The 21611-nt window shown below is 41.7% G+C and overlaps 1 protein-coding gene across 2 annotated transcripts in view; it reads left to right on the top strand.

Annotated features, from left to right (window-relative positions):
* The first annotated feature begins 2940 nt into the window (after positions 1-2940).
* rbfox1 (RNA binding fox-1 homolog 1) overlaps positions 2941-21611 on the top strand; it is a 343897-nt gene continuing 325226 nt past the window's right edge. For both annotated transcript variants that reach the window (XM_061701033.1, XM_061701031.1), the window contains exon 1: positions 2941-3025. The gene's annotated coding sequence lies outside the window, so the exon portion shown is untranslated. The remainder of the gene's footprint in view (positions 3026-21611) is intronic.

Here is a 21611-nt window from a genome sequence, read left to right as displayed (position 1 = left end):
TGTTTAAACTAATACCATACTAACAATTATGTCATAAGCTGCCCTGCAGTTCCAGTTCCTCTTGCCCTTTCTCTCCCTTCCCCTTCCTAGCCCACGCACCTGTCAGCAATCAGCCCTTGTTACTACCTGCATTTAAGCCTGCCAGAAACTCTTGCCAGAGTATTGCAGCTCCTACAGTGGTACCACGGCTCACCTGCCTCACGTAAGCAAGCTAATTCCTTGCCATTGCTCCGACCCCCGTCTTTCTCCTTGTCCTCAGTGTTCCCTCCGTGCTCCTCGTCAAGTGGATTCCTGCCACCACGCCGTCAAAGCCTGCCACCTGTTCTCGTCACCACCTTCCGCACGTCCCTGCCTCCAGTAATCGCTGGCGCACCTCAAGGACCATTCCCATTGCCCTTTCAATATACTGTTCATCACAACCTATCTGTCTCCGCCTGCTCTTGGGTCCAGCCTCCATCCAATCGTAACAAATTATACTTTATGTTTTCATGTTTTTATTGACAAACATTCACAGAACAAGGAGGAAGTGAAAGTAAGTGAACCCTTGGATTTTACAACTGGTTCACCCTCCTTTGGTAGCAGTAATCTCAAACAAACGTTTCCTTTAGTTGCAGATCGGAAGTGCAGAACGATCAGGATGCATTTTGTACCATTCCTCTTTACAAAACTGTTGCAGTTCAGCAAGATTCCTGGGATGTCCAGTGTGACAAGTTTTCTTGAGGTCAAGCCACTGCATCTCAATTGGGTTGAGCTCAGGACTTTGACTGGGCCACTCTGGAACATATTTTCTTCATCTGAAGCCATTTTGTTCTGTTGTTTCTCTTGTGTTTTGGATCATTGTCCAGATGCAAGCCCCTTTTGAGCTTCTGATGTTGGACAGATGGTCTCAAGTTGTGCAAAATATCTTGAAAAATTTGTGAAATAATTTTTCCTTTGATAAGAGCAAGTTGTCCAGGCTGTTGGGTAACAAACCACGGCCATACCATGATGCTCCCTCAATCATGCTTCAGTTGGGGAAAACGTTTTGATGTTGATGTGCTGTGCCATTTTTCCTCCACACGTGTGTTCCTCCTACACAATTTAAACTTGGTTTCATTTGTTGACAGAATTATCTTGCCATTAGTCCTGTGGAACATCTAAGTGCTCTTCAGCAAAGTTCAAATGTGCTGCAATGTTGTTTTTTTTAGACTTCCTCCTTGGTGTTCTCCCATGAATCCCATTCTTGTTTAAAGTTTTACGAATGGTAGATTTGTCAACAGAGATGTTGGCATGCGCCAGTGATTTCTGTGAGTCTTTAGCTGACACTCTGTCCTCCTGGAGTCATCTTTACAGGACGGCCACTCCCTGGAAGAGAAGCAACAGTGCAGAACTTTTTCTATTTATAGACAATTTAGTTTAACCGTGGACTGATGAACGTCAAGACTTTTAAAGATCATTTTGTAACCCTTTCCAGCTTTATTCAAGTTTATTTGAAAAGTCCTCACCTCAATCTGATTGAGCTGCTGTGGCATGACCTCAAGAGAGTTATTGGCACTAAACAATAGTCATCCCAGGAATCTTGCTTTGAAGCAAGACTGAAGGGCGGCCATGATTTAAATTTCAACCGGTAAATTGATTAAAAACTGGTGTGGTGAAAATTCAGACCGTTAAGATGACTGGCTGAGGGACTGGCTAATTAATTGACATTTCTATTGCTCAGATTAATGGTACAGACATGCTCTTTTGATGCTGAAAAGTTATCCAGCTGTCATCTGAAGTCTAAACCAAATATTTTATATTCTGCTTGTGAGAAAATGCCTTCGACAAACCCGACGATGGAGATTTGGTTCCAAGTCAGTCCCTTTCGAAGTGCGTACATTGTGACGTTTGGGTTTTGGTTGAAGGCAAGGCAAAAACATGGAGGACCCAAGTGTAGGGAGGCAACGCAGTAGTATATATTTAAAAAAAAAATACATTTAATTCTAAAAACAAAGGAAAACAAGGATCATGAAAAAGTCTAAATGCTAAATTAACAGAGTCCAAAATCTAAACACAAAGTAATAAAGAAATACTTGAGTAAACCCGAAACAAGACATGACTGATGAAATAACTGAGCGACAACTGGCGACTATGACAAACCACAGACAGAGACAATGACACCTGACAATGACATACTGCAAAGACATGTGACAACGACAATGAACCGACAAGAAGAGAAAGAAAGCGGGGCACTAAATACAAACAGATTGACGAGACAACGAGGAACACCTGGACAAGACATGAGCGGCTGGAGAGAGCTGATTGCTCGACACAAGGTAGACGAGAACAGGTGGACACGACACCCAAATGAGCACACGACAAACATGGAACACAGGAAAACATGGAACAAAACTAAACACAACCCAAACCAAAACACAGACCATGACATACATAGTCTTTCAATCCTTTCTGTACAACTATTTACAACATCCACTCACTATATCATTCCAACTTACATGTTCTGCTAGGTTAATTTAGATTAGATTTTTTTTTAAGAAAATTGAAAAAAAGAAACTTTTTTGGGGGGGTATATCTGGCGGCGCGACAGTAAATACTTTTACTAAATATTTTTTTTTGTCATTCACTTTTCTGCCAACAGGCAGTGCCCTGGCTCCTATTGTTTCCAAGCATTCTGAAAACAAACAAACAATATTTACTTTTTTACTCAGTACATTTCAGAGTCTGTGCTCTTTTACTTAAGTAACTGAGTTGAATCAGTACCTCAACGTTTCCCGGTCTTTTTAAACAAGTATCTGTACTTTTACTGAAGCACAGCGAGTCAGTACTTTTGTCACTTCTGACGGCTACTGAAGTTGAACGTTCAATGAATGCTTTACTTTGAAGGCATCACAATGCAGTTTCCGGTCTCGCGGCCACGGTGCGGCTAGCTAACTTCACTGTCGCGGCTGACAGGCAGTGGAGCCGAAAGTGAGACGGGGAGAACGCGCGGGTCCCACGAGCAGTGAGTCTCTTCCTCACCTCGGAGTATCCAGAGGCGCGCGGGCGGGTGAGTGGAGCGGCAACCGCGGCGAACACACCCACCCTGTCTGCTCACGGGGCCGTTTCATTGACTACAGCTACTGTACAACTCGGAGGAGTGCGTGCTCACATTGGGCTTCTGGTTTCCTGAGCTCGACCGGCTGGTTCCTCAGTATCTTTTGTTGATGTTTCAAGTTTTGTCCATGTGATTTGGTGGCTTTAAGGAATTAAAGAGTGGATTCAATGATTTTAGAAATGTAAACTCACTGTAAAGCGGCTCTTTTTGGACCTCTGCTGGGACTGTGACACATGTGTACCTCCTGCATGTTTTCACTAAACGATACCCAGCGTTCAACATGACAGCACTATCATATAGAAATTCAAAATGGGGGTTTTAAAGGTCTTTTTATGAATCTCCTGTTGGACAATTAACCTTTATTTATTTATTTTTTAAAAATCGTGGTTATCAGGATGACATCTTCATCTTTATAAATTCATTGGATAAAAATGATCGCGATGTGTGTTGAGTTGTGGGTTGTAACCGTTTGTTATTTGTATTTTTATGACACTTCCCAATCTGAGGTTCATGGTCAAATCTTGACCCAGACCCTTCTGTGTGGGGTTTGCATGTTCTCCCTATGCTTGCGTGGGTTTTCTGCAGGTACTCTGGTTTTCTCCCACATTCCAAACACATGCTTGTTTTTGTTTTGTTTTGTAGACTCATTTGTACCTAAGTATAAATGTAAATGTGAATGGTTGTTTGTCTCTACGTGCCCTGCGATTGGTTGTCGGCCAGTCCAGGATTTACCCTGCCTCTCTCGCCCAAGTGTGAGCTGGAATAGGCACCAGCTCACCCCCAACCCTAATGAGGACAAGCGCTATAGAAAATGGATGGACAACCCGACACTCTTGAGTGTTGCTACTTGTATGGTTTGTTGGTGGGTTGGTGGCACACAAGTTGGTTGAGCCCTCATTTAGAATATACTGTACTTAAAAAAAAAAAAAAATTCATTTTTTTTGAGAGATAAAATTGATTACTGATTAAAATTGATCAAAATGGTGTACCTATGTTCTGTGAGCTCTGATTTTGTATAATTGCTGTGTAGAAAAAACAAAACAAAATGTACCTGTATATGGTTGTATGAGCACACAGATTTAAAGGTGAACACAACTCAGGATAAATAATTGATCCTCCCCTGCTTCTTGTTTTGTTGGTTTGTATTTGTGTAATGCGCTTTTGAAAACAAAAATAAAAAGTTAAGTTAAAACGCTTTATGACATACAGTGGCATCTGGTCAATAGAGAGCGCTAGGTCGCCACCCCACCTCTGCTGAGTCACATGCTGAGTCACGTGTGAGTCACACACACACGAAAGAAAATGTAAATAAGATGGCATATATATATATATATATATATATATATATATATATATATATTTGTAGATGAGAAGGATAAATAGTATCCAGTCAAAGATGAGTAAAGTTGATTCATTTATTGGCGTTTGGATGACTTCACTTCTGGTTTCGGCGCTGAGACCTTCGACGTGGACTCTCGTTAAATTGTGACATGAAAATATTTAAATAAAAATAAAATATTACCCAAATATTTTAGATTTTGTGGATGTTAAAGCGTTTTCCTCATTAGAGGACAGTCTCGCTGGACATGGAGCACGCACAGCACGATAGGGTTGGGCATTGTTTGAATTTGAGTTATTCCGGTCCCGATTCCGGTTCCTCATTTTTTACTCCGGTTCCAAACGATTCTCGATTCCGATTCTTTTAGGGGGCTGAGTCAAAAAGTATGCATGGTTTAAAGAAAAGGGTGTCCAAATTATGAACATCCATTTCCTTAGCAGCCTGCAGCATAAAGTAAAATGAACATTTGACTCAGTATCAATATCAAACCTATGAACTAAAAGACAATGTGTGTGTAATTAACCCAATTGACTTAATATTCATTAATTGTTTCAGCTATAAGTTAAAAATAGCGTTGTTAAAAATAGATATTGTTGCTTTATCATGTCACATGGTTTATATGTGTTAGTTTTAACTTGACTTCATGTTTTAAGCATGTAGCCTTTTATTTTGAAGCGTACGCACTGGAATTCAACATTTTGGCAAGAAAGATAACATCACACAACACCGGTGTAAACGACAGTCAAACGAGACGGCATGAAAAAGAGTAATGAATGGAACCAAATGCTCTGTAAAACATTGATTCCTTTATCTACCCATTAATGAGGCACAAGGTTAGTGTTTGTGATACTGCGAGACAATTTTTATTTGACATTTGTCCCAACTCATTGTGATGTAAAGTTGCTAGGTTGACCTTTGGCGAAGTTTTAGCTCAGTGTTAAGCTTGTAATGCGACTGTTTCTACAATACAATCTTATTCCAAGTGTTACACTGAGGTGACTGGTCATTTATTTTATTTAGATTAAGAAACACTTTTGTCCGCCGCCACTGTTGGACGTCTTCGTGTGTGTTCTTCTTTGTTGGTTTTCTCCACTTTCTTCTTGGGGGTTGGCGGACTGTAGGCATAGAAACTGGGAAGCGAATAATTTTTTTTTATTTGAACGATTCTGGTGGCCGACTGGTTAGCACATCTGCCTCACAATTCTGAGGACCGAGGTTAAAATCCCGGCCCCGCCTCTGTCGATTTTGCATGTTCTCCAGTGTCTACGTGGGTTTTCTCTGGGTACTCCGGTTTCCTCCCACATCCCAAAAAAACATGCATGGTAGGTTGATTGAAGACTCTAAATTGGCCAAGGGTGGGAATGTGAGTGTGAATGGTCGTTTGTTTGTATGTGCCCTGCGGTTGGCTGGCGACCAGTTCAGGGTGTACCCCGCCTCTCGCCCGAAGATAGCTGGGACAGGCTCCAGCACGCCCGCGACCTTGGTGAGGAGAAGCGATACAGAAAATGGATGGATGGATTCTGGGAGAACTGGAGTGTTAGTCCCGGTCCAATTTGATTCTCGATGCCCAACACTACAGCATGCACACTCACACACACACACACACACACACACACACACACACGTATACATACACATAATGTTATATATTTATTTAAAGAATATACAGTATATACTGTATATTCTTCCTGGCGAATTGGTTGTCCCATTGTCAGGTGACGTCTGCTATGCATCTTCCTGGTGAGAGCGGAAGCAATATTTTGGTCTCCCGGGTCCCAGAGTCGCTGTGACTGATCAGCCTCGGCAGTCTTGGCGACGTCTTAGCCAGTGAGATAGGCCCTTCACATCCCGGGCTTGTTGTGAAGCAGCTGAATCTTGGATTTTTTTTTTTTTTTTCAACGGTTGGACTTCTGATCATTATAGCACCAAATGAGACGTTGGCAGAAATAACCTCTCAGTCACAAACTGTATTCTTAATTTCAAAGTCTGATTACCATCTGAAAGTGCTGTAAGTGTTATTAGATGTAAAACCATGCAGCAATTGCTTATTAAGAAACCTACAAGAGACAACGAAGATAGATTTGAAGTTCAGATATTACATTTTGAATACTCAAACTTCTGCTATTAAGCAACACTAATATGCATCACACGCGATCATTCTGGGTGCTGTATCTAAATACAGTGCACTGTACTATAAGATATTGTTTAAATGATTCAAAGTTGTCCATTTCAATACATCAACAAGTTGTCTCAATTCAAGTCCTTCTGTGCGGAGTTTGTTTTCCCTGTGCTTCCATTGATTTTCTTTGGGTATTGTGGTTTTCTACCCACACATGCATGGGTTGAATTGAAGACTCAACTCATATTCACGCCCACAGGCGTGAATATGAGTGTGAATGGTGGTTTGTCTATATTTTCCCCCAGATCGACTGGCGACTAGTCCAGTCCAGTGTGTTAAGTGTGATAAGCTCCAGCTGACCCATTACCCTTTGAGGATAAACGGTATTGAAAATGGATTGATATTTTTATTGTTTTACCTAAGAAGGTAGAGGTACCAGTAGAGGTAGAAGACAACACAATTTGAATTTTGAGATACATTGAAAGCAAAATAGTTATGTATGATTTCAGTTGCTAATGGTTTATTATGATGCTGCTATTTTGCCAGTCCTTTTTCCAATTCTTTGACTGAGTATTCTTGCATCACATATTATTTTTATTGCTTTTTTAAAGTCAATAATAATTGCTGGGGTCACTGATGGAATAGTGGTACACTCGCCTGACTTTGGTGCGGGCAGCGTGGGTTCAGTTCCCACTCAGTGACGTTGTGAATGTGAGTGCGAATGGTTGTCCATGTCTATATGTGCCCTGCAACTGACTGGGAACCAGTTCAGGGTGTAGTCTGCCTTTCGCCCGAAGTCAGTTGGGATAGGATGGATGGATAATAAGTGGTGAGTTGTTTTTTTGTTTTGGAAGAGGTATCTCGCTTTGGCTGTAAGAAAAAAGTAAGAAAGTAAAGAAAACCCCTTCAAACAAAATGAGTGTTAAAAATTATGATAGCTTTCTGTATTCAAACATAATTTTGTGATTTAGAATCATATTTTTGACAATAATGATTGTGTTGGTGGTGTAGTGTGCTGCATGTGAGGATTTCATATGGGGGGGAAATGCTGAGGTGAAATCAATATGGCCTAATTATAGCCTGTAGGGAGAAAGCTCTCTTGCATGGCAGGCATCTTTCATGTGGGAAATATGCGAAAAGGGACAGAAGCATCTGCTGTTTGGCTCGCAACAATCTGCCTATCATGTAGGCAGAGACTATCTATTGATTGGCTCATGAAATTCCAAAGAGCCTTTTGCGTGCCGACAGACTGTGCCAGCACAGCAACCAGGCCCGGAGAGAGCGTTTACGAGCCAGTGTTCGACAAGGTTTGAGTTAATATTGGATGGCTGTGGAAAATCGTGTTCATCTGCATACACATTCATTGGAATTTGTGGAAAGTGATTAGACTTATAGTGACACAAAAAAAGTCGATGGTAAACAACATGGCTGAGGACTGCAATAAGTCTGTCGTCTAGCGTTAGTATATACATTATTAGTGTTATGCTAAAAATATGCTAAAAAAAGTATTTTTCCAGTTGCTGTTTTTATGTGGCATCTGACTATTGCATATTTTAAGTACGTTTACTATAAGTCAGACTTGGTCAAATTCCTCAGAATACTGCCGTCAAGGGGCATTTCATTAAATTTTCAAACCGTCAATTATTGTGATCAGCTGTGAGCATATTTACTTGGTCAAACATAGCGGAAATGTGCGTCACAACAGCATCGAAGTCGGCCTTTTCCTGCTCCACTTTCGTTTGTGTAACGTGGTACAGAAAGTATTTGTCTCAGTCTGTTGCTACATATTTAATTTGAAGTTTTTTTTTTTTTTTTTTTTTTTTTTTTTTAAATCTATAAAACACAAAAATATACCATTTGATTGTAATGTTCGTCGTCACACATAGGGCTGGGCATCAAGAATTGGGAACCGATTGGAACCGGGACTAATGATCCGGTTCTCCCGAAATCGTTCAAATTAAAACAATTCGGTTCCCAGTTTCGATGCCTACAGACCACTGACCGCGAAGAAGAAAGTGGCGAAAACCAATGAAAAAGAATGTACACAAAGACGTGCTTATGTCCAACGACAGAGGCGAAGAAAAATGTGTCTTAACTTAAAATGCGTGACCAGTTGTCTCAGTCCAACACTTGGAATAAGATTATATTGTGCAAAGGAGGCTTTCACGATGTCTAGAAGTCTGACGTGCTCTCTCCCGCTCCGAGCCTCAGCCTATACCACACAGAACTTCATTCATTCATCTTATTCTCACTAGGGTCGCGGGCATGCTGGAGCCTATCCCAGCTTTCTTCAGGCGAGAGGGATAGGATGTAAACCTTGCACTGGTCGCCAGCCAATCGCAGGGCACCCACAAACAAACAACCATTCGCACTCACATTCACACCTACGGGCGATTTAGAGTCTCCAATCAACCTACCCTGCATGTCCTCCGGATGTGGGGGTAAACCGGAGTACCCGGAGAAAACCCACCCAGGCACGGGGAGAACATGCAAACTCCACAGAGGCGGGGCCGGGATTTGAAACCCAGTCCTCAGAACTGTGAGGCAGATGTGCTAACCAGTCTTCCACTATGCCGCCCAGCAAACAAACAAACAAACAAACAAAACAAACCACTTTAAACTAGCAACCAACCCAGCCCCCTAAAAGAATCGGAATCGAGAGTCGTTTGGAACTGGAATCGATATGAGGAACTGGAATCGGGACCGGAATCGCTCAAATTCAAACGATGGCCAACCCTAGTCATAGAGCTGTTCCAACATTGTGTGTGGCTCTTCTTCACTTTAGAATACGAGGCTCTCCTTTGGCCCTGCATGCAAGACAGCGAATGCTGTCCTCTGCTGGTCATAGTTAGATATTGCACCCTATTTCACCATAATACCTTTTTTTTGCCCAACAATCAACAACTAAGTGACATAAAACATAACCACATTCTGAGCATGGGCTGTACAACAAAGCAATACCAAATAAACGTGGAAACAACATAATTGTAAAGTTAAAATATAGCTGTATGCCACATTTGCAAAATGCAGATGTCAACAGAAAGCAATAGGAAGAAATAAACATCATGACCAAACAAGTTTGTATATTTGGGGGTGTTGCATACCTGCAAAAACACTCGACTGTAAACTTTTTTTACTTTAGATGATCGATGGATGGATGTTAATAAAATGGTGAACTACACTCTAGGTTCTTTAGTTTTCAGTAAAAATGCTTTAAAACCGGCAGTTTAAGAACAGGAAAAAACAACAACAACACGATAATCGAGATCGGACAATATAACAAAATAATATCGTGATACTTTTTCTCCCTCGGTTTTACATTTCTGTCTTCCCAGTCTTCCTATATCCTGCATTACAGCTTCTGCGAGTATGCAGTTCACAAATATATTGTACTTTTTTGTCTTTGTTCCATTTCTTAGCCAGTTATTTCCCTCTTCACACAAGGAATGCAGAAAAACAAACTTAGAGGTTAGATTGACATCTTCTTCTCAAAAGTGATAAGGGATGCTGAGTCTTTGCTTTACAATATAATGGTTCGCTCCATTTAGTTTGGCAAGTCAGTCCAGCACAGAAAAGATTTACATTTCCATCACATGTTAATTTTGTTTTCAGACAGCAGAATGATTCACTTCCACCTCTGACAATAGGTGTCCAGAAATGTGAAATCCTTTTTCACACTAAAAATCTCCCATTTTTGTATTCAGGAAAAAATATTGTGGAAAAAAAAGCCTCTACCCATTAAGATTACAGTTATGACTATGCGAAGCGTTACTAAGAAATTCAATTAATTGCGATCGTTCTTGATCCTGTTGAATGTCCCTGGTTATTATGGACCAAATATGATCATTTAGTCATGTTTTGGCTGTGTGTAATTATTGGTTAAATTACAGAGGAAGATGGCAAATATTTAATTCCTCACTTCCCATTTAGTTACACCCAAATGAGGCTTTATACTGAACAAAAATAAAAATGAAACACTTTTGTTTTTGCCCTTTTTTTTTCAAGAGCTGAGCTCAAAGATCTAATACTTTTTTTCTATGTATGTTGTACACTAACGGCCTGTTTCTCTAGAAATATTGTTCACAAAGCTGTCTATAGCCGTGTTAGTGAGCACTTCTCTTTTCTTTGATAGTTGGATGCACTGCCAAATTCTCTGAAACATCTTTAGAGACTGCTTATGTAGAGAAATAAATATTCAATTAATGAGAAACAGCTCTGATGGACATTCCTGCAGTCAGCATGCTAATTGCACGCTCCCTCAAAACATCTGACATCTGTGTCATAGTTTGCCACTGGTATATTCTTCTTCTCCTCCACAGCGACATCATGGAGCTAGTGGACGTTAGAGACCTTGGAAGTTCTCAATCTCATCACATGGCAAAGACATATGGGGTCCCTCAAGAGTCAGTTCTTGGACCCCTCCTGTTCAGCCTGTATATGCTACCCTTGGGTCAAATTATTCTGAACCTTAATGTTGACTATCACAGCGATGCAGATGACACACAGTTATATCTAGCAGTGTCTCCAGATGACCAAACTTCAATTGAGGTGTTGTGTCACTGTCTGAATCAGATAACTGGATGAACCAAAACGTCCTTCAATCAAACCACAACAAAACTGAGGTAATTGTTTTTGGCAGTCAAGAAAAGAGGTTTGCTGTGAGCAAAAACCTGGAGTCACTCTCTTTTAAAAATCAAAGTCTACGTCTGAAACCTTCGGAGATTCCGACCTAACTTTCAACAGTCATATCAATTCAATCACTAAAACAGCCTTCTACCAGCCGAAAAACATTTCGAGTGAAGGCTTAGATGTGCCGAGTGGACCAGGAGAAACTCATCCATGCTTTTATATCCAGTAGAGTTGACCATTGTAATGGTCTTCTGACTGGACGCTGCAGCTCGGGTTCTGAGCAGAGCAAAGAGGTCAGAGCACATTACTCCAATTCTGAAGTCTCTACACCGGTCCCAGTCTGCTTCAGAATATACTTTAAAGTTCTGCTCTTGGTCTATAAATCATTAAATGGTTTAGGTCCTGAATATATGAAATAAATGCAAATAGAATATATACCCAGTAGGGCTCTAAGATCTAAAGGCTCAGGTCAAATAGTGGAGCACAGAGTCCAAAGCAAACATGGTGAAGCAGATTTTAGCTGCTGTGCTGCACACAAATGGAATAAGTTTACAACAGAAGTTAAGTCAACCCCAAGTGTGAATGTTTTTAAGTCCTGGTTAAAACTCTTCTTTTTCCTCCTCCTTTATGATTATTTTGGAGCAATTCCACTTTTAATTAAGCTTTCTTGCACTGTACTTTTGTTGTTGTTTTTAAACGTTTTTAATCATGTAAAGCACATTGAGTTACCTTCTGGAGGAAATGTGCTATATTCATAAATTTGGTTTATTTTGTGCTCCTCCACTTTTCATTTCAGGATGCCCCACACATGCTTAATAGGGTTTAGGGCTGAAGACATACTGTAATTTCTCGTGCATAAGGCGCACCCATGTGTAATACACACCCCCAAAGTTGACCTCAAAATTCTGGAAAACCCTTCTGCCTATTTATAATGCATTTTTACAATGCATGATTTTGCTTCTACCCATATGATCAAAACATGAAGTATTATCTGTATTTTGTGAGGTTTTTTTCAAAGAATTATTCTGAAGTTAAGCTTTTTGTTTGAACACGTAATCGTTTTTTTTTTATTTACTTGCTCTTATTTTGAAATTCACAGCCCAATTTTATTTAGTAAAAAAACAAAAAACAAAAACACAGTTGTGCTCATATGTTTGATTACCCAGGCAGAATTTGTAAGATGGGTACAATTCTTTAAAGAAAACACGAAGGACCAGGCGAAACACATTAAATTTTATTTTAATGGGATTCAAAGTAAATGGTCAAGCATTTCAGAAAAGCCTTATCATTGAACAAAACATAACCAAAAAGAAATTAATGATGGTTGTTGTTCAGTCATCAGTCATATTTAAAAGAAAAAAATTTGGAATGAAAGTGTACGGCTTTTTCATAACCATTAGATGGCGGCATACATTTATAAAATGTGATTTTTTTTTTCCATTTGCCTATACCTATGTATAATGTGCACTATTGAATTTTGACAATTGTTTGGGGGGGGAATGCGCATTATACACAAGAAATTGCAGGACTTGGTCAGTCCATCACCTTTACCCACATCTTCTTTAGCAAGGCTGTAGTTATCTTCTGTATGGGGTCATTCTCATTTTGGACTAATGCCTACTACTACTGCCCAGTTTCTCAAGGGATCATGCTCTGCTTCAGTATGTCACAGTACATGTTGGGATTTGTGGTTCCGTCAGTGACTGTTATTCCCCAGTGACAGCGGCACTCATACAGCCCCAGACCATGACACTCCCACCACCATGCTTGACTCTAGTGAAAGACACACTTGTCACACACAGATTTCTTTCACTTCTTTACAGCCTATTTGTTTTTTTAAACTTGTGCACAGTGATATGAAACACACTATCTGAAATCCTGAAGATCACAGAAGCTGATATAATTATTGATGTTCAAAGCATTTAATTAATTATAAATTGCATTGATTATTTAGGAAATAACCAAAAACAGCATATGCCTAATAATTTGAAACAGTGTACTCACGTTTGAAATGTTATCATTAACATGAACATTAAGAAGAAAAGTTCCTCTTTTTAGTAGCTTGTTTTTCGTGTAAAGATTCCCCTAATTTGGTGTCTTTGTAATCTGAATTGTTGAGTCACAGATGTGGCCTTTTCTGTCATGTGTTGTATGCCATTATTTTTGGCACAGGCGATAAATGTCTTGTGCTGCCCCCGAGTCCTCACTCTATCCATCTCTCACCTCTCATTATTAATATTTGTTGTTGCAGAGTCAACAAAAGCACACCCACCCCTTTCCTCCTTCTCTGCCTTACGGGGCCTCCCTACTCCCCTCTATCTTCTAGGAAGCAGCAGATATTTCAAATTTTTTTTCATTCCACCCCCTCTTTAATCTGCCAGCAAGTGATTAAAATGTTCCTGCTGCCACCACAGAGGGACACAGACAGATATAGCAGAAGCTGAGCAGAGAAGATGCATACTTTCGTTACATGGTGTCGAACAAAATGCATTAAGTACAAGTAGACCTGGTGTTTTCTTTCTATTCTTTACCAGTGTAATAATTTATTTATCAACAGCCATTGAAGCATTGTGATGAAAATGCCAAATATAACATCGTAGCCTTATTTTTGTCCACAATACATCAGTCTTCTGTCATATTTAAAAACATTGCTCGGGGTTGCTTGTAATTACGCCTTTAAATCAGCGTGTAGGCGAAGGATTTTCTTTTTAATAATTACCACACTTTCCTGTGTTTTAATTGACGTTTAATGAACTGAACACATTTGTAATGTTTCAAGATTTAGGCTACACTGCACAATGGGGCTCATCTTGTTTCTCTATTTACAGCTTTCTTGGTCCTCGCTCCTCTGTTTACATGCTCGCGCCTCCCACCAGAATTTCCATCAAGGAGACGAGGAGATTGACAGAGGAGCGAGGCGGGAAGAAGTAGGAACGTTTGGGGGAAATAAGACGATAATTCCTCCTTGACATCATTTCATGGGGACGTCTACTAAAGATGACATCACGACATTGACGCGTGTCACAAATTAACCGTCTGCCTGGCTGAATTATTACTATCACCACAAATGTCCACTTTATACTTAATATTTCAGGAGGGATCAAATTAAAGTCAAATATAATTAACACTGTTACGCTTCACAACTTTGCATATGCAATAACGATTGAGAGTGGTCTATTCCAAGTCCGTTTCCAATGCCCACCCCTCACGCGCAGCGCATATTTGTATATCTGTAAATCTGCAAAAAGTGCTAATAGCTACTTATGTATTACGTTGAATGGAAAAACATTGTAGACCCAACATAACGTTTTTATCTCCTGTCAATTTTTTTACATTTGTTTTAATGGTGTTTGTTTGGAGGCAATAAGGTGGAGGACCACAGTGCAGGGAAGCAGTGAGGCAAGGCAGGAATCCTATAAAAAGATTTACAAAAACAATCAAGGCAAACAAGGATCCATCCATCCATCCATCCATTTTCTGAAGCGCTTCTCCTCACTAGAGTCGCGGGCGTGCTGGAGCCTATCCCAGCTATAATTGGGCAGGAGGCAGGGTACACCCTGAACTGGTTGCCAGCCAATCGCAGGGCACATATAAACAAACAACCATTCACATTCACACCTACGGGCAATTTAGAGTTGTCAATTAACCTACCATGCATGTTTTTGGGATGTGGGAGGAAACCGGAGTGCCCGGAGAAAACCCACACAGGCACGGGGAGAACATGCAAACTCCACACAGGCGTGGCCGGGGATTGAACCCCGAACCTCCAGAACTGTGAGGCAGACGCTCTACCAGTCGGTCACCGTGCCGCCCAAACAAGGATTATGAAGGCAAAAAAGTAGTAAATTAACAAAGTCCAAAAAGCAAGGCTAAACGTAATAAAAAGGGATAAACTCACCAAAACCACCCAAAAAAATTACATGGGGAAACATGACCCACTATAACAGATGACAATGCACCAACAAGAACTGAAACGAAACAAAACGAGGGAACTAAATACAAGCAAACTGACGAGATGAGGAACACCTGGACAAGACGCGAGTGGCTGGAGGGAGCTGATTGGTTGACACAAATTAGAGGGCTTAAGAGAACAGGTCAAAAAGAAAACAAGCAGGGTAAGACTAACAGGGGTCACAAGAAAACCAGACATAACATAAAACAAAACTAAATAATCTAAACCACAAAAACACAGATCATGACAATTTCTCTATGGATTCCAGACATCCCAAATGACAAAAGTTTCCACAACAGGGTGGGTGGAAGGGGGCGTGGAGGAGGGTTCAGGGTATGCGCATCAGGGCCAGTCTGTCTGGTCGTCCAGGACGGCAGACGTGAGGTGCTTGGCTGGGCTGTTCAGGAGGTTGGCCAGGACGCCAAGCACAAGGGTTTCCACTGGGTGGCCATGATGCTGGACACAACGACAATGCAAGGACCTAGCATGAGGATCGGTGTCCGCCGCACAGTGTGTGCCGCTGTAGCAGGTTCGGGTGGCGGCCGCTGGACAAATGGCGCTTGGAGCAAGGTTGGCGGCGGCCGCTGGACGAGTGCCGCAGGTGCAGGAGGTGGCCGATGCACAGTGCAAGCTGGGGCCTACTGCAGCTGCTGAGCAGCAGGACTGGGACCCCGCTGCAGCTGCCGAGGAGCAGGAACAGGAGCCTACTGCAGCTCCCAAGGGGCAGGGACTGGAGCCTGCTGCAGCTGCTGAGGAGCATGTATGGGAGTCTGCTGCAGCTGGCGAGGAGCAGGCATGGGATCTGCATTCACCATTTCAGCCTTCCCACTTAGAGGTTTGGGAGCACAGGAAACAGGAGGGGCAGAGTTTGCAGGAGCCAGGCAAGGTAAACTAGGAAATACGGGTGGTTTGAGACGAAGTGAAGAAATTTGAACGGAACGAGGTGACTTGGGGCGTGTTTGGTAGGGCGTGACTTGGTCAAAGGCGTGGAATGAGTATGTGACGAGACGGGTATGGAACAAAGTGTGCAAACAGTTAAAAAGTTAAGTGGCTCGGAAACTTGGCCGCCTCCGTTGGCCACCTCACGGAGGTCCCGGATACATGGTCAACGGGTGCCCAAGTAAAGATCAGCGGGAAAAGAATTGGCCGTGGACACACAGGGATCGGAAAAGGGAAAACGTGACAAAAACTGACTGAGATGAGGAAAAGGTAGAGGGGGAGGATAATTAAAATCAGTGTCAGAGTTACAATTGGAAAGAAGGTTAATTAAATCAGGGCCATTTTCATAATCAGAAAAATCAGAATCCAGAAAAACATGTGGAGGTAAAATAGTAGGGCAAAGTGAATCACGGCTCGAGGACACTGGTTAATGGGACAGAGACGAAGGAAGAAGAGGGCTTATTTCAGGGGGTAGGTGTGGTCGGGAGGCTGAGTGCGATGGGAGGCAGGCTGGTGGAGTGCAGGGCGAGGCAGAGTGCTTTCTGCTGGGTGTGTCTTTGGTTGGTGCATTCTGTTAAGTTTTGGGTTTTTTGTGGTGTTTGTTTGGAGGCAAAAAGGTGGAGGACCCAGGTGTAGGGAAGCATTGAGGCAAGACAGCAGTGCATAGATCTCAAAAAGTGATTTATTTACTAAAACAATAAAGGCAAACATGGATCATGGAGGCAAAAAAATACTAAATCAACAAAGTCCAAAACGTAAGGTTCCAGGTAAAAAGAAACATGAGTGATAAACTCACCAAAACCAAAAACATGGGAAACATGACCTACAGCAACAGAGACATACGACAACGGACCAACGAGGACCGAAAGAAACAAGGAAACTAAATAAAAGCAAACTGACGAGACGAGGAACACCTGGACAAGACGAGTGGCTGGAGGGAGCTGATTGTTTGACAGAAAGTGATGGGAAGATGACATTTTCTCAATGTGTTCAAATTTATTTAACAAACTGACAGCCTCATTACGATACAAACCTTAGAAATAGGTGCTTGGTTATGCCTTGATCAGACTACAGGATTTTAGCCCCGGTATTGATTTCCTAGATCGGGCCTGACATGTTTTTTGGGGACCGACTAAATTTCTTGTAGTGTGACATAATCCACGACCAACGATTTGGCCCTACTATAGCCCCACGACACCAAAATGAAAATCTAGCATGTTTGATTTTTTTGAATATCTTCCGTGTACTGTGACAGATCAATGACAACTCTCCGACAACGCACCTCGATGTCGACCAATAGGATTGCGTATTGTGACTGGCGCATCGCCTCCCGTGCTTGCCGTTGTCAACATACTTGGTTGCTGTTGTCAACAATTATTCACGTGCACAAACCAATGTTTACCGAAGCTTTAGCACATGATTCGATACAATGCCGGCATGTTTACGTACAACTGTTAGTGCTAGCACTATGTTGCTCGGTTACATATCGTTTTATTGGCTGCTTGCGAGCCGCATCATATTAAAAGTATGTGAACATACCTCAAGCAATCCTTAAATAAACGTCCTCTCCCGAGCACCGATGATGACCACTACGTTTTTTCTCATTTTGTTCTTTTTTTACCCCCGACACAATACATTGGAGCAGCGCATTGTTGTTGTTGTCGCCATGGTAACGAGTGTATGTGGTCGTGTTGACCGGCCACACGTTTTCTGGTTCCGCCTCTCTGACAGTGCTTGATTTGACAAGATAAAGCCCAGATCTTCTGTGACTGGTGTCGGAAAGTTGAGTACAGTGGAATCTCATTTTAATGGACCAATAGGGGCAGGGGTTCATCCGTGATTGTTGATTGACCCTTATATTGAAGCACTTTTTTGTGGCCGTATGCGCCCATATTACTGTCCAGTACAAAATTATTGTAAATAAATAGAAAAAAGCATGAAAATGTTAGAAAAGTTTTACATTTTATCCACACCACGCTGGTCTGCTTGATGGTGACATTGTTGACATACTCATAGGCAAGTCGAGGCGGGTTGCTTTCATAAGCCGCAAGGAGTTTAGGCTTCTTTATACTCGCGTGGGCGGGGACCACGCTGACGTCACTGCGGCTATCCCGCATCCAGTTTGCCTTTATACTCGAGCGCAACTCACCCGCGCAGTTTTGAAAATGTACTGCAGTTCACCTCAAAGTTGGGGGTGTCGCTACTCTGGTATTGGCTAGGATCCCACGGGGTGGATTTTCCACTGCATTGTTTTTTTTACCATTTCCGGTAGCCGTTTTTACTTTCCTTTCAGTAACAAGGAACAAAGGAACAACAATGGCGACCGTGGAACAGTGTCTGCTAGAACAAATGGACCTAGATGACCAGATGATATGTTTAAATATGCTGCATATTCGATTGAGAAGGCGGCGGCGTAGATGGTATGTAGAACCAAGGGGCACGCTAAGTATGTCATCACAACATGTGACTAAAACGGACCAATCACGAAAGATGATCTCCGCGGCATTCTACGCGCAGCAACAATTTTTGCCTGGTGTGCGCGTCACGTAACGCAGAGGACCCGCACAGGGGCTGCTTGGACCAATGCGTCGGCCGTGCGAGTGCGGGAGTATAAAGAGGCCTTTAGTTGTGCCTCCTCGTCCCAAATCTTTTGCCATAGGTGAACGGCTTGACAAAAAAAAAATTACTGTACCAATAATAGCATGTTCCAGACTCCAGAGACTTCTGTTTCGTATTCGTCTTAAAGTTAACACCGCCACCATGCCACTCTTTCTCTCTGCGCTGAGCTCTATACAATAATAGAAAGAACTCCTGCCATCATGGCCGCTACCTCAATGCCTGGGCTGGAAATGTGCCACATTCAACATGGCTGCCAAATATCAATGCATTGCCTTTGACGGAATGCCGCCACATTCAACATGGCTTCCGCATAGGCACGGGAGGCACGTCTTGTTGGTTGGATCGAGTCATATTGTCTATCTGACCTGGAAATACATGTGTCCCAGTCTCTGCCAATATTGCACCGCAGCGCCAGTAAACAACAGTGGCCAATTCTGGAACTAACAGACTTTGTCAATGCTGGTTTAAGTGACAACTGGAAACTATTTTTACTGTCCAGACGGTCCATTACTTCCGATATCCATTAAATCGGGGTCCGGTAAATCGAGGTTCCACTGAACACTGATGTAGACTGCTGCATACACTATATGTTAGCTTATTAGCTGTTGAATGGCTGCCTTCCATATGTTAGTGGCTTGTTATGAAAGGGTTAAATATTTTATATACTTTACATATTCATAACTTTTATAGTCCCATGTTGATTTATGGTTCATGTGAAATATGCAGTAGATATACAGTACATACATTTTTGTCATTATTGTGTTTGGTACTTTACTGAGTTGGTGTTTCCCTGCTTGATAGCCTGTGAAACTCTCCAGGGCCAAGCTATCAACTCAAGAAGAAACTATGCATTTATTGCGGTTTCTCGCTGTGCAGGGTCATGCGGGTCCCCCAGTGTAATCAATAGCAGTGTCAGCAGGTGGGATACAGAAGAGAATGCTAACAAGTCTATGTGTGCTTGGGTATGTGCGTGAACGTGAGAGTGCTATGTGCTGGTATCAGTATCTCTCTATGATGGATTTGCTCTCAGATCTGGGCTTTTGAGCGTAGACATGGTTTGCATGAATAAACAAGCATGATACTAATCTTCATTGGCTTCATGGTGCTGGAAAGGTAGCAGCTAATGCTTTCATCACCTGAAGATGAATACAGTGTCTCTTAAACTGCCTGCCTGATTTTTGTTCAATGTTATTCATGAGGCACAGTTCAGCTTTTCATCTTGTTGAAGGAGGCGAACTGCTTCTTTGTAATAAGGCAGAGCCAAATGCACAAGTCACTGCTGTTATTTTGGAAACAACAAAGAAATTGGTCTATCAATTTCAGTCAAACAACAAATAAGAAAATTACTTAATCATAAAGTAGAACCCACAAATGATTGTGTGATTGACTTTACAAATATAATAATCATCATCAATCACAAGTTGCTGCCAGACATTTTTTGTCAGGTCAGGCTTCTTAAGAGCAATTTGTATACAGTTGTGTTGTGATTTTTTTGTTTGTTGTTTTTTTTTTTTTTTTTTGGGGTGTTTTCACTAAATCATTACTCTTTAAATATTTTATTTGACTGGATGGGAAAATCGATGTCTGTGTGTTCTGAACTCTTGTTCCCATTTTGGGCATGTTGAGCACAAGTTGAGCCGGAATCAACTCTGCTAGCTTCAGCCAAATCGTGCATTCAATTTTGCCTCAATTGCTTCAACAATCCAATCCACAATGCACATCCCAAGTAGAAATTAATGTCTTTTACTGTCCATGTGTAAACGTGAACAAGGTTTGTCTAGCAGTTATAGGTCAAATAAGAATTTAATTAATTTAGGAAAAGGTAATAAGCCGGGAGCGATGCTTGCGTTACTTCCGCTTTATTGTAATTTGAAATTTAATTGTTAAAATCAAACATGTCTTGGAAAAGGGCACCACGTCACTTTTTTACAAGTATATACTTTTGGAGAAATGACGACAAAACGTTTTAATCAGTCTCATAATCTGAAGGTTTCTACACTGTATGACATTTTGAGTCCTAGGTTACAGAGGTTTACTTAAACTCAGAACACACAAAATATGACCAAGAGTGGAATTTGATGGTCTATTTAATGAAACACACAGCTACAACTACAAACAAAAAGAGAAGAGAGAAGGCAAAATTGGGATTTTGTGTGAAGCTAGTAATTTCCCCAACATTATTAGGCACTGATGGCCTCGTGTTTACCAAGCAGTGTGCCCGCACAAAAGGGGAAATGGGCGAGGTGTGGCCGCCGCCCAGCCCGGCTGGCAAGCTGCCAGCAAGGTACGAGGAGAGGAAAAACAAGACCAGACTCAACTTACGGAGGAAGGTGTGAGTTTTGACTTAAATACCCCAGGGGCGTGGCGTCGGAAGAGGGAGTGCCGACTTGGAGATGACCACACCCATCAGCCTGAATCTTGTCTACAAATTTGGGTAAATGGGTTTTAAAATAATACTAATCTAAAACACTCCCAATTTTGTACTCTCATGCATAGAATTATTGTTTAAACTTTGGTCGTGGCAGATGGGTTGCTTATTCTTCAATACAACATTTTGTACTGTTTGATTTCAAATCATGAACAGTTTTCAAAATCTTGCAGAGGACCTGCTGAACTGAGAATAGTGACACAGACGCCAAGGCATACATTTGGAATATTTCTACAGAGTTTGCAAGATATCAAAACAGACATTTTATCTTCCGTTAACAAACAGGCGTGTCCACGGGTGGCGCTTGCAGTTCCTCTCAACGCCAATGGGTGGCGCCTCACACGCTTGGGTAAATATTAACCACATAGTCTGCTTGAAGGGAGTGTCCCTCCAATGTTTTGGTCGGGGAAGGAGTCTTCAGAAGACAGGAATCAAGATTTGACGGGAAGCTGCTAATTAGGTTAAGGTCCACTTGACGTAGACCAGGCACTGTCCTAGTCGCCGTCTCACAGC

The sequence above is a fragment of the Phycodurus eques genome, chromosome 16, assembly GCF_024500275.1.
Source record: "Phycodurus eques isolate BA_2022a chromosome 16, UOR_Pequ_1.1, whole genome shotgun sequence".
Lineage (NCBI taxonomy): Eukaryota > Metazoa > Chordata > Actinopteri > Syngnathiformes > Syngnathidae > Phycodurus > Phycodurus eques.
This window is presented reverse-complemented; position numbering and strand designations above follow the sequence as displayed.